The following is a 14013-nucleotide window of genomic DNA, read 5'->3' on the forward strand; positions in this document are numbered from 1 at the left end:
TCTCATTTCCATTTTAAATTGAGCCCCTCTGATTTTAAGGTTGTGCCCATGGGTCTTAGTCTCCCTGCCTAACGGACACAAATTCCCAGCATCCACCCTTTCTAAGCCATGCATTATCTTATAAGTTTCTATTAGATCTCCCCTCAACCTTCTAAACTCTAATGAATACAATCCCAGGATTCTCAACCGTTCATCGTATATTAGGTCTACCATTCCAGCGATCAACCGTGTCAATCTCTTCCGGACATGCTCCAGTGCCAGTGTGTCCTTCCTGAGGTGTAGGGCAGAAAATTCGAAATGGTATTCTAAATGGGGCCTAACTACAGCTTTATAAATTCTCAGAAGCACATTGCTGCTTTCATATTCCAACCCTCTTGAGATAAATGACAACATTACGTTTGCTTTCTTAATCATGGACTCAACCTGCAAGCCAACCTTGAGAGAGTCCTGGCCTTGTGGTCCCAGTTTCCTTTGTACTTTGGCTTTATGAATTTTCTCACTGCTTAGAAAACAGTCTATGCCTGTATTCTTTTTTCTAAATTGCAAGACCTCGCATTTGCTCACATTAAATTTCACATTGAATTGCCTGGACCACTCTCCTAAACCATCTAAATATTTCTTCAGCCTCCCCACCTCCTCAGTATTACCTGCCTGTCTGCCGAACTTCGTATCATTGGCAAACTTTGCCAGAACGCCCCCAATCCCTTCATCATTAATATATAAAATGAACAACTGCTGCCCCAACACTGAACCCTGCGGGACACCACTTGTCATCAGCTGCCATTCCAAAAAAAAACCTTTTATCCCAATTCTCTGCCTTCTGTCAGACAGCCAATCCTCAATCTATGCCAGTAGCTCATCTTGAACGCCATGAGCCCTCACCTTACTCAGCAGCCTCCCGTGAGGCACCTTATCAAAGACCCTTTGGATGTCTAGACAGATAACGTCCATTGGGTTTCCCTGGTCTAACCTACTTGTTACCTCTTCAAAGAATTCTAACAGATTTTTCAGGCACGACCTCCCCCTACTAAATCCATGCTGACTTGTTTTAATCTGACCCTGCACTTCCAAGTATTTAGAAGTCTCATCCTTAACGATGGATTCTAGAATTTTACCACCAACTGAGGTTAGGCTGATCGGCCTATAATTGTCCATCTTTTGTCTTGATTCTTTCTTGAACAAGGGGGTTACAACAGCAATTTTCCAATCATCTAGGACTTTCCCTGTCTCCAGTGATTTTTGAAAGATCACAACCAATGCCTCCGCTATTTCCTCAGCCACCTCCTCAGAACTCTAAAATACAGCTCAGAACTCCAGGATATCTATCAATTCTTAGACCTTTTAGCTTTTCTAGCACTTTCCCTATTGTAAAGGCTACCATACTCAACTCTGCCCTGACTCTCCTTAATTGTTGGGATATTACTCATTTCTTCCACGGTGAAGACTGACACAAAGTACTAATTAAGTTCTTCATCTGTTTCCTTACCTCCCAACACTAGCCTTCTTTGGAGTAGCCCACTTTCTACTTTTGCCTCTCATTTGTTTCTAATATTACTGCCTAGATTACCTTCATTAAATGGCAGAAGAATTAAATGGATACTTCGGATCTGTGTTCACTGGGGAAGACACAAGCAATCTCCCTGAGGTAACAATGGCTGAAGGACCTGAACTTAAGGGAATCTATATTTGCCAGGATTTGGTGTTGGAGAGACTGTTCGGTCTGAAGGTTGATAAGTCTCCGGGGCCTGATGGTCTACATCCCAGGGTACTGAAGGAGGTGGCTTGGGAAATAGTGGATGCGTTGGTGATTAATTTCCAGAGTTCGATAGATTCAGGGTCGGTTCCTGAGGATTGGAGGGTGGCTAATGTTATACCACTTTTTAAGAAAGGTGGGAGAGAGAAGGCAGGAAATTATAGATCAGTTAGTCTGACCTCAGTGGTGGGAAAGATGCTGGAGTCTATTATAAAGGATGAAATTACGACACATCTGGATAGTAGTAATAGGATAGGACAGAGTCAGCATGGATTTATGAATGGGAAATCATGCTTGACTAATCTTCTTGAATTTTTTGAGGATATAACTGGAGATGGACGAGGGAGATCCAGTAGATGTAGTGTACCTGGACTTTCAGAAAGCTTTTGATAAAGTCCCACACAGAAGGTTAGTGAGTAAAATTAGGGTGCATGGTATCGAGGGCAAAGTACTAGATCGGATTGAAAATTGGTTGGCTGATAGGAAACAAAGGGCAGTGATAAACGGCTCCATTTCGGAATGGCAGGCAGTGACCAGTGGGGTAACGCAAGGATCCGTGCTGGGACCATAGCTTTTTACAATATATGTTAATGATATAGAAGATGGTATCAGCAATAACATTAGCAAATTTGCTGATGATGCAAAGCTGGGTGGCAGGGTGAAATGTGATAAGGATGTTAGGAGATTACAGAGTGACCTGGACAAGTTAGGTGAGTGGGCAGATGCATGGCAGATACGGTTTAATGTGGATAAATGTATGGTTATCCACTTTGATGGCAAGAACAGGAAGGCAGATTACTACCTAAATGGAATCAATTTAGGTAAAGGGGCAATACAGAGAGATCTGGGTGTTCTTGTACATCAGTCAATGAAGGCAAGCATGCAGGTACAGCAGGTAGTGAAGAAGGCTAATAGCATGCTGGCCTTCATAACAAGAGGAATTGAGTATAGAAGGAAAGAGGTGCTTCTGCAGCTGTACAGGGCCCTGGTGAGACCACACCTGGAGTACTGTGTGCAGTTCTGGTCTCCAAATTTGAGGAAAGACATTCTGGCTATTGAGGGAGTGCAGCGTAGGTTCACGAGGTCAATTCCTGGAATGGTGGGATTACCTTACACTGAAAGACTGAAGCTACTGGGCTTGTATACACTTGAGTTTAGAAGACTGAGAAGGGATCTGATTGAGACATATAAGATCATGAAAGATTGGACACTCTGGCAGCAGGAAACATGTTTCCGCTGATGAGTGAGTGCCGAACCAGAGGACACAGCTTAAAAATACGGGGTAGACCATTTAGAACAGAGATGAGGAGAAACTTCTTCACCCAGAGAGTGGTGGCTGTGTGGAATGCTCTGCCCCAGAGGGCAGTGGAGGCCCAGTCTCTGGATTCATTTAAGAAAGAGTTGGATAGAGCTCCCAAAGATAGTGGAATCAAGGGTTATGGAGATAAGGCAGGAAGAGGATACTAATTAGGAATGATCAGCTATGATCATATTGAATGGCAGTGCAGGCTCGAAGGGCTGAATGGCCTACTTCTGCACCTATTGTTTATTGTCTATTGTCTATATTTGATCCTCTCCTTCCTTATTTTCTCTCATTGTTATCCTCTGTTTGTTTTTGTAGTCTTCCCAATCTTCTGATTTCCCACTGCTCTTGGCCACTTTATAGGCTCTCTCTTTTCCTTTGATACATTTCCTGACTTCCTTTGTCAGCCATGGCTCTCTACTCCCTGACCCCCACCCACACAATCCCCCCCCTCCCCCCACACCTCCCCAGATAGTCTTTCTTTTCTTTGGGATGAACCTCTGTACTGTGTCCTCAATTACACCCAGAACCTCCTGCTGTTGTTGCTCTACTGTCTTCCCCACTAGGCTTTGCTTCCAGTCTATTTTCGTCAGTTCCTCTCTCATGCCCCTGTAATTACCTTTATTTAACTGTAACACCATTACATCCGATTTTGCCTTCTCTCTTTCAAACTGCAGACTGAACTCTACCATAGTATGATCGCTGCCTCCTAAGAGTTGCCTTACTTTAAAATCTTTTATAAAATCTGGCTCATTACATAGCACTAAGTCCAGAATAGGCAAAAGTGAGGGCTGCAAGTGCTGGAAACCAGAGTTTAAACCTTAGTGGTGCTGGAAAAGCACAGCAGGTCAGGCAGCATCCGAAGAGCAGGAAAATTGGCATTTCGGGTAAAAGCCCTTCATCAGGAATAGAGGCAGGAAGTTATGAGCTGAAAATGTGTTGCTGGAAAAGCGCAGCAGGTCAGGCAGCATCCAAGGAACAGGAGATTCGACGTTTCAGGCATGAGCCCTTCTTCAGGAATCAGGATTCCTGAAGAAGGGCTTATGCCTGAAACGTCGATTCTCCTGCTCCTTGGATGCTGCCTGACCTGCTGTGCTTTTCCAGCAACACATTTTCAGCTCTGATCTCCCGCATCTGCAGACCTCACTCTCTCCTGCAGGGAGTTATGACTCCACCCTGGAGGCTCCTCGGTTGCTGCCTGACCAGCTGTGCTTTTCCAGCACCACTAGGTCCAGAATAGCCTGTTCCCTTATGGGCTCCATCACAAGCTGTTCCAAAAAGCCATCCTGTAAGCATTCCATGAATTCCCTTTCTTTGTATTCACCTGCAACATTGTTCACCCAGTCAATTTGCATATTGAAGTCCCCCATGATCACCATGACCTTGCCTTTCTGATATGCCCTATCTATTTCCTGGTACATTTTGCACCCCTGGTCCTGACCACTGCTGGGAGGTCTGTACATAACTCTCATTATGGTTTTTTTTGCCTTTGTGGTTCCTCAACTCCACCCACACAGACTCCACATCATCTGACCCTATGTCACTCAGGGCCATAGATTTAATTTCATTCTGAACTAACAAGACAACCCCGCCCCCTCTGCCCACCTCCCTGTCATTTTGATGTAAATCTTTGGATGTTAACCTGCCAGCCCTGAAACCCCTGCAACCACATCTCTGTGATACCTACTACATCATATTCATTCACGATGCTGTTAATTCATCTATTTTGTTACAAGCACTACGAGCATTCAGGTAAAGTGCCTTAATGCTAATTTTCTTATCCTCATGATTTCCAACATCTCTAATAATGTGTCCTCAGTTGTCCTTCCTTTTTGCTTCATTCCTAGTCTGCCTCGGACTTAAACCCTGCACACATGCTAACCTGCTGCTCATCTTTCTTCTTGACTCCATACTCCTTGTTACTTTCCTTTTCCCTTTCCGCCGATTCACAAGTTTAAAGTCATCCTGACCACCCTTTTCACCAGAACACTGGTTCCAGATTGGTTCAGATGGAGACCGCCTCATTGGTACAGATCGCCCTGGTTCCAAAACTGATGCCAATGTCCCATGAAGTGGAATCCCTCTTTCCCACACCAATCTCTTATCCACGTGCTTACTTCCCTAATTTTCGTCTCCCTGTGCTAATTAGCATGTGGCTTGGGCAGTAATCCGGCGATTATAACCTCAGTTATATTTTCTTCAATTTCCTTCCTGGTGCTTGATAGTCCCCAAACAGGTCTTCCTTCCTAAGCTTGCCTATGGTTGTCAGCGCCACATGGACCACAGCAACTGGATCCTCTCCCTCCCACTCCAATATCCTTTCAAGCCGGTCAGAGATGTCCTGCACCCTGGCACCGGGCAGGCAACACACCATGCGGAACTCCCGATCCAGCTCACAAGATACTAAAGTCCCCAAAATTATAGAATCACCTGCAACTACTATTTGCCCTTTTGCTCCCCTCCTCTTGAATGGCCGTCTGCACCATGATGCCATAGTCAGCTGACTCATCCTGCCCACAGCCCTTTCGCTCATCCACACAGGGAGCAAAAATCTCATACCTGTTAGACAAGGCCAAGGGCTGAGGTTCCACCACTCCTGAACTCAGAATCTCCCTACCTGCCTCACTTACAGTCACAACCTGTTGTTCCTGATCACTGACTGAATTTGAATTACTTAACCTACTGGGTGTGACTGCCTCTTGAGACAAAGCGTTCAGGTAACTCTCCCCCTCTCAGATGTGCCGCAGTGTTTGAAGCTCAGATTCCAGATCATCAATTCTAATCTGGAGTTCTTCCAGCAACCAACACTTGCTGCAGATGTGGTCACTGCCATTCACAATGGGATCAGCCAGCTCCTACATCATACAGCTACAGCATATCACCTGTTCAGCCAGCTCTACTTATTTAATTAACTTATACATTTATGAGTTAAATAATTTCTAGTACTTCTCTATATGTTCTTATTCAACCAACCAACTAATAGTAAACTTTTAATCAATCACACGATACACACGTAGAGGGTGGTATGTGTATGGAATGAGCTGCCAGAGAAAGTGGTGGAGGCTGGTACAATTGTAACATTTAAAAGGCATTTGGATAGATATATGAATGGGAAGGGTTTGGAGGGATATGGGTCGAGTGCTGGCAGGTGGGACTAGATTGGGTTGAGAAATCTGGTTAGCACGGACGGGTTGGATCGAAGGATCTGTTTCCAAGCTGTACATCTCTATGACTCTATGATTGTATAACAAGAAATATCAATTGAAACACCTAACCTTAGCAATATCCCAATATCCTCCCCATAATCTACCCTGTCAAGACTCTTCAGGATCTTCTATATCTCAATCAAGATGTCTCTCACTCTTCTAAACCCAGCAGGTACAAAGTAGACAAACCCTAGACTGTCCAACCTTCTGGCATAAGACAACCTATTCCAGGTTTTAATCTAGAAAGTATTGTCTGAACTGCTTTCAATGTATTTGTATTCTTTTTAAATAAAGTGACTGACTGATATTATGTACAGTATTCCAGATGTGGTCACATCAGTTACCCTGTATAACTGAAGCATTACCATTGGTTTTAGCTCAATTATTGGCTTTTTCTTTCAGTTTGATGTTGTCTTTAAGCTTTCTAGTTTGCTATGGATGGTAGGTCTACCCTTTGAGTTTTTCTAACTCATTTGAATGTATTTATTCTAAGTGTTCTGAAATATCCCCTTAAATGGCTACCACACCCTCTCTATTGCTATATCCATTAACTTTCTTTGCTAATTCATTTTAGCCAACTCTGCTTTCATAGTCTCACAATTGTACTTTTTATAAGACTTAAAAATTCTTGGACCAACTCGCTCTCTCCTTCAAAGTAACTATAAAATTCAATCATATTATGGTCACTACTGGGCTATTACCCTACACTATTAGATCATTCATTAATCCTATCTCATTGTACAATATCAGGTTTGTTATAGTCTGGTTCACTGGTTAGCTCCAGAACATGATGTTCTAAGAAATATCTGAAAACATTCTATAAACTCTTCATCTTGGTCACTTTTGCCCATTTGACTTTTTCCAGTCAATATATACATTAAGATCTTCCATAACTATCACCATGACTTTCTGATAAGCTTTCATTTTTATTTCTTTAGGCTCTGCCCTACTGTGTGGTTACTATTCAAAGACCTGTCCAGCACTTCCACAGATGTTTTCTTGCCTTTATCATTTCTCACCTCTACCCAAATTGTTTCCATATCCTGATATCCTGAAGTTTACTAATCCTGTCTATTGTGATAGTACTAACAATAGCTAACTCTTATCACTCCATTTCTACCAGCTCCCTATCTTTCCTCTACCCTTCAATATTCATCTTACAGCAATATCCCTGATTGTACTTATTTAGTTTTATTTACTGTTTTGAATGCTACGTGCTGTCACAGTCTTCAGTTTTATCCACTCATTCTTTTTGTAGCCTCTATCTTTCTCCATGTATTTACTCTTGAAATCACACTCCCCATCCCCTCCTGGTCTGTTCATCATTTCTCATATTGCTACCTTTCACTTTTGTTTCTACTCTTTGATTTACCACGTCTTCACAAATTTGATCCTCTGTGCCTACTATTTAGTTTAAAATTTCTGCTACCCCCCTAGTTATGTGGTTAGCAAAAACACTGGCCCCAGCACAGTTCAAGTGGAGCCTTTCCCATAGGTACAAATCTCACTTTCCCCAGCATTGATGCCCAAGTCCCCCAAACCACAATCACATCTCCCACATCAGTCTTTGAACCACTTATTAATGTCTCAAATCTGATTTGGTGTATGGCAATTTGAATGTGATGCAGGTAATATTCCAGAGACCATGGCCTTTGTTTCTTAATTTTGTGTCATGCTCATCATACTGACTATAGACTCATAGAGTCATAGAGATGTACAGTATGGAAACAGACCCTTCGGTCCAACACATCCATGTCGACCACATATCCCAACCCAATCTAGTCCCACCTGCCAGCGCCCAGCCCATATCCCTCCAAACCCTTCCTATTCATAAACCCATCCAAATGCCTCTTAAATGTTGCAATTGCACCAGCCTCCACCACTTTCTCTGGCAGCTCATTCCATACATGTACCACCCTCTGCATGAAAATGTTGCCCCTTAGCTCTCTTTTATATCTTTCCCCTCTCACCCTAAACCTACGCACTCTAGTTCTGGACTCCCTGACCCCAGGGAAAAGACTTTGTCTATTTATCCTATCCATGCCCCTCATAATTTTGTAAACCTCTATAAGGTCACCCCTCAGCCTCCGACGCTCCAGGGAAAACAGCCCCAGCATGTTCAGGCTCTTCCTATAGCTCAAATCTTCCAACCCTGGCAACATCCTTGTATATCTTTTCTGAATCCTTTCAAGTTTCACAACATCTTTTCAATAGGAAGGAGACCAGAATTGCACACAATATTCCAACAGTGGCCTAACCAATGTCCTGTATAGCCGCAACATGACCTCCCAACTCTTGTACTCAATACTCTGACCAATAAAGGAAAGCATACCAAACGCCTTCTTCACTATCCTATCTACCTGTGGCTCCACTTTCAAGGAGCTATGAACCTGCACTCCAAGGTCTCTTTGTTCAGCAACACTCCCTAGGACCTATGCATAATCTCATTCTTTACCTTGTTGCTTTTTCTCCAACCTGAAGCAAATGTCCTGAAATCTACCACTGTGCTGGCAACACAGCCATCTGGACTCATGCTCTTTGATGTAGAGCAGTGTCATTTCCTTTGACTATATTGTCCTCTACTACCACAATCCTTTAAGTCTACCCCCTATCCCACCACCACTTGAATGTTACCACAATATCATTATTAGTTCATCCATCCACCTTGCAAACTTCATTTTCATCCTTGATGCATGCAAAAACCTAAATTGTCTTGGACAATTGCAAAGATTGAATCTCCTATTGTCGGAGTCCCTTACCCAACTCACTCATGTTCATACAGTCCTGCCCCTGAACACTGACCAAATTGTCTTAAGAAGTGTGACTGACTTCTTGCACAAAGAATCCAGGGAACACTTGCCATCTCCCCAATATGTTGTAGTGTCTACTGTTCAGCCTGCAGTACACAACTCTGAGCTAAAGCTGCTCAAATTTCAAACACTTATTACAGGCATGCTTGCCCTGTATCACACTGGCATCCAGGAGATTACACATGCTGCAGGTGTGATACATGACCCTTTCTGACATCTTTCATGTCTTCTAAATAAGTAATTAGTAGCTTTATGCAATTCTATGTTTATGTATGTTTTTATGTTTTATTACCCTTACTATGATTTACTATACTATTTTAAAGCTTAGGAATAGAATAATTATTAGTTATTTAGCAGATATTTTTGTGGAATTTAATATCGGTGGTGAGTTTGGTGGTAGCGGGGCTTTTAAGCAGTTGGAAGAGTGGCAGGTGAGGGTCTCTGCTACCTTTCTGATCCACCCTGGTTTAATTCCATGACACATCTTACCTTGGACAGCCTTCCTGCCTGCCACCAGTTGAGGTTATTAAGTGGGCATTACTTGCATCCTGCTGTCACTGGTGCTAACCCGGTAGAGTTCACTATGCAGGAGCACTAAACTGCGTGATATTATGAGTGGGCTCCCCAGGGGTGCCCGTCATTTAAAAAAAACACTTAGGGGTTGATTAAGGGACACAGAAATACGAAAGTATGCCCTACTCTTCCTGCTGAGCTTTAATCCACCCTTGTCTGGTACCCGTCCCACTCCGACATCATTTTCGTGTGGTTTGAGATCCAATGATCATATTAGATGCCAGGTGAGTGTTCCATCAGCAGCAATTAGTGCCTTCTTGATGGCATTGCCATTCAACAGAGCTGCCAGCTTCCACTGTCTGGCTGCTCCTTGCAGACAAATCCTAGGATCCTTGGTCCTAGGGATGGCCTAAAACTCTCCAGTTAAGTACCACAGTGAAACTTAGCATGACCACCTTCATAAAGGTGCCAAAGTGAGACTCCAGCTATACTCAAAAGACAGGCAAGATCCTTTTTGCCCCTGTTAAATACTGCCCACTTATGAGGTCAAGTGTAAATCCTAAGGTACCTGAATGTTAATGAATGAAGGGCTTGTACATGTTGTACACTCATTGTAACTGTGCAGTTTTACAATCTTCGAGCTTCAACTAATATTACCTTTGTTTCCTGAGACACAAAGACAATTCACCATTTGTCTATGAACTGTCCAATTCACTGTCCAATTGAAATTGTCAAGTTGTTATTTGTGTTTTAGGTCGTGAGCTTATTATTCTGGGAAGAGTGATATCATCAACAAGACAGCATTGGACAAAACAGGAAATGGTATTGTGGGAATTACTCCCTGAGGGATAGCTATCTGCATCGTTGTTATTAGAAGTATTTATGTCTTGCAAGGAAGTTGTACATCTGGTTCTGCACCTTGTCACAGAAGGTCAGATGTTCATTGAGGTTAGGATGCTCTCAAGCATTAAACAGATCTATTCTCATTTCATGCAGGGGACTAAAACCCCATGTTTTAGACCTTGTCATTGCAAACATATCTCAACAAATTTGTCTTGAAACCAATAGTATCCTAGATTGAAGATGGGGGTATTTGATGCAACTTTTCACATACTGTACAATAATTCCTATAGAATCAATTTTTAACTTTGCCTCACACCGAAATTGAGCAGAAGCTGAACAGAATTAAATTCCCACTGATTTCCACCATGTCAGTACCATTCGAATTTCTGCTTGGCTGGGACACATGGTGCTTGCTCCTGTCCAGGGCGTGTGGAAGATTTTAACTGGAACATCCATATTCGTTTATCTTTTGCATATGAAGAAAATAATTGACAATAAGATATCAACAGTTGGAGGACAAATAGCAAAATTGTGCAGGAGGATTGCATAGCTTGGTACAACTTTTTCTGGTTTGCTGTAAACCCAGGCATGACACCTCTCCGGTGTCCTCGTGAGCTAGTTACAAAAGAGCACCACGCATCATTATGTGTTCACACATGCTGTCGACATTAAAGCATTACTTCCAAAATCTTTAGCTGTGGTTACCCCGTTTTGACGATTGCAAATTGTCACAATTCCACATGAGAACCATGAGAATTTGGGGCTGGGTGTGGGTGGTGGGGAGAGCTCAGTGACAGGACAGGTGTTGGGGGTAGCGGGGAAAGCTCAGTGACAGTACAGGTGATGGGGGTGGTGGGGAGAGCGCAGTGACAGTACAGGTGTTGGGGGTGGTGGGGAGAGCGCAGTGACAGTACAGGTGTTGGGGTAGCGGGGAGGGCTCAGTGACAGTACAGGTGTTGGGGGTGGTGGGGAGAGCTCAGTGACAGTACAGGTGTTGGGGGTAGCGAGGAGAGCTCAGTGACAGTACAGGTGTTGGGGGTGATAGGGAGAGCTCAGTGACAGTACAGGTGTTGGGGGTAGCAGGGAGAACTCAGTGACAGTACAGGTGTTGATGGTGGTAGGGAGAGCTCAGTGACAGTACAGGTGTTGGGGGGGTAGGGAGAGCTCAGTGACAGCACAGGTGTTGATGGTGGTAGGGAGAGCTCAGTGACAGTACAGGTGTTGGGAGTGGTGGGGAGAGCTCAGTGACAGTACAGGTGTTGGGGGTGGTGGGGAGAGCTCAGTGACAGCACAGGTGTTGGGGGTAGCGGGGAGAGCTCAGTGACAGTACAGGTGTTGGGGGTGGTGGGGAGAACTCAGTGACAGTACAGTTGTTGGGGGTGCTGGGGAGAGCTCAGTGATAGTACAGGTGTTGGGGGTGATAGGGAGAGCTCAGTGATAGTACAGGTGTTGGGATGGCGGGGAGAGCTCAGTGACAGTACAGGTGTTGGGGGTGATAGGGAGAGCTCAGTGACAGTACAGGTGTTGGGGGTGGTAGGGAGAGCTCAGTGAGAGTACAAGTGTTGGGGGTGGAGGGGAAAGATCAGTGACAGCACAGGTGTTGGGGGTAGCGGGGAGAGCTCAGTGACAGTACAGGTGTTGGGGGTTGCGGGGAGAGCTCAGTGACAGTACAGGTGTTGGGGGTGGTGGGGACAGCTCAGTGACAGTCCAGGTGTTGGTGTGGCGAAGAGAGCTCAGTGACGGTACAGGTGTTGGGGGTGACGAGGAGAACTCAGTGACAGTACAGGTGTTGGGGTGGTGGGGACAGCTCAGTGACAGTACAGGTGTTGGGGGTGACGGGGAGAACTCAGTGACAGTACAGGTGTTGGGGTGGTGGGGACAGCTCAGTGACAGTACAGGTGTTGGGGGTGGCGGGGAGAACTCAGTGACAGTACAGGTGTTGGGGGTGGTGGGGAGAGCTCAGTGACAGCACAGGTGTTGGGGGTAGCGGGGAGAGCTCACTGACAGTACAGGTGTTGGGGGTGGTGGGGAGAACTCAGTGACAGTACAGTTGTTGGGGGTGCTGGGGAGAGCTCAGTGATAGTACAGGTGTTGGGATGGCGGGGAGAGCTCAGTGACAGTACAGGTGTTGGGGGTGATAGGGAGAGCTCAGTGACAGTACAGGTGTTGGGGGTGGTGGGGAGAGCTCAGTGACAGTACAGGTGTTGGGGAGTGGGGAGAGCTCAGTGACAGTACAGGTGTTGGGGGTAGGGAGAGCTCAGTGACAGTACAGGTGTTGGGGGTGGTGGGGAGAGCGCAGTGACAGTACAGGTGTTGGGGGTGGTGGGGAGAGCTCAGTGACAGTACAGGTGTTGGGGGGGTAGGGAGAGCTCAGTGGTAGTACAGGTGTTGGGGGTAGGGAGACCTCAGTGACAGTACAGGTGTTGGGAGTGGTGGGGAGAGCTCAGTGACAGTACAGGTGTTGGGGGTGGTGGGGAGAGCTCAGTGACAGTACAGGTGTTGGGCGGGTAGGGAGAGCTCAGTGGTAGTACAGGTGTTGGGGGTAGGGAGACTTCAGTGACAGTACAGGTGTTGGGGGTAGGGGGAGCTCTGTGGCAGTACAGGTGTTGGGGGTAGGGAGAGCTCAGTGACAGTACAGGTGTTGGGGGTGTTGGGAATAGATCACTGACAGTACAGGTGTTGGGGGTGGTGGGGAGACATCACTGTAAGTACAGGTGTTGAGGGTGGTGGGGAGAGTGCAGTGACAGTACAGGTGTTGGGGTGGTGGGGAGAGGTCAGTGACAGTATAGGTGTTGGGGGTAGGGAGAGCTCAGTGACAGTACAGGTGTTGGGGGTGGTGGGGAGAGCGCAGTGACAGTACAGGTGTTGGGGGTGGTGGGGAGAGCTCAGTGACAGTACAGGTGTTGGGGGGGTAGGGAGAGCTCAGTGGTAGTACAGGTGTTGGGGGTAGGGAGACCTCAGTGACAGTACAGGTGTTGGGAGTGGTGGGGAGAGCTCAGTGACAGTACAGGTGTTGGGGGTGGTGGGGAGAGCTCAGTGACAGTACAGGTGTTGGGGGGGTAGGGAGAGCTCAGTGGTAGTACAGGTGTTGGGGGTAGGGAGACCTCAGTGACAGTACAGGTGTTGGGGGTAGGGAGAGCTCTGTGGCAGTACAGGTGTTGGGGGTAGGGAGAGCTCAGTGACAGTACAGGTGTTGGGGGTGTTGGGAATAGATCACTGACAGTACAGGTGTTGGGGGTGGTGGGGAGACATCACTGTAAGTACAGGTGTTGAGGGTGGTGGGGACCGTGCAGTGACAGTACAGGTGTTGGGGTGGTGGGGAGAGCTCAGTGACAGTACAGGTGTTGGGGGGGTGGGGAGATCTCAGTGACAGTACAGGTGTTGGGGGTAGGGAGAGCTCAGTGACAGTACAGGTGTTGGGGGTAGGGAGAGCTCAGTGACAGTACAGGTGTTGGGGGGGTAGGGAGAGCTCAGTGACATTAAAGGTTTTGGGGAGTGGGGAGAGCTCAGTGACAGCACAGGTGTTGGGCGTAGCGGGGAGAACTCAGTGACAGTACAGGTGTTGGGGGTAGCGGGGAGAACTCA

Source organism: Hemiscyllium ocellatum, chromosome 8, assembly GCF_020745735.1.
Source record: "Hemiscyllium ocellatum isolate sHemOce1 chromosome 8, sHemOce1.pat.X.cur, whole genome shotgun sequence".
Taxonomy (NCBI): Eukaryota; Metazoa; Chordata; class Chondrichthyes; order Orectolobiformes; family Hemiscylliidae; genus Hemiscyllium; species Hemiscyllium ocellatum.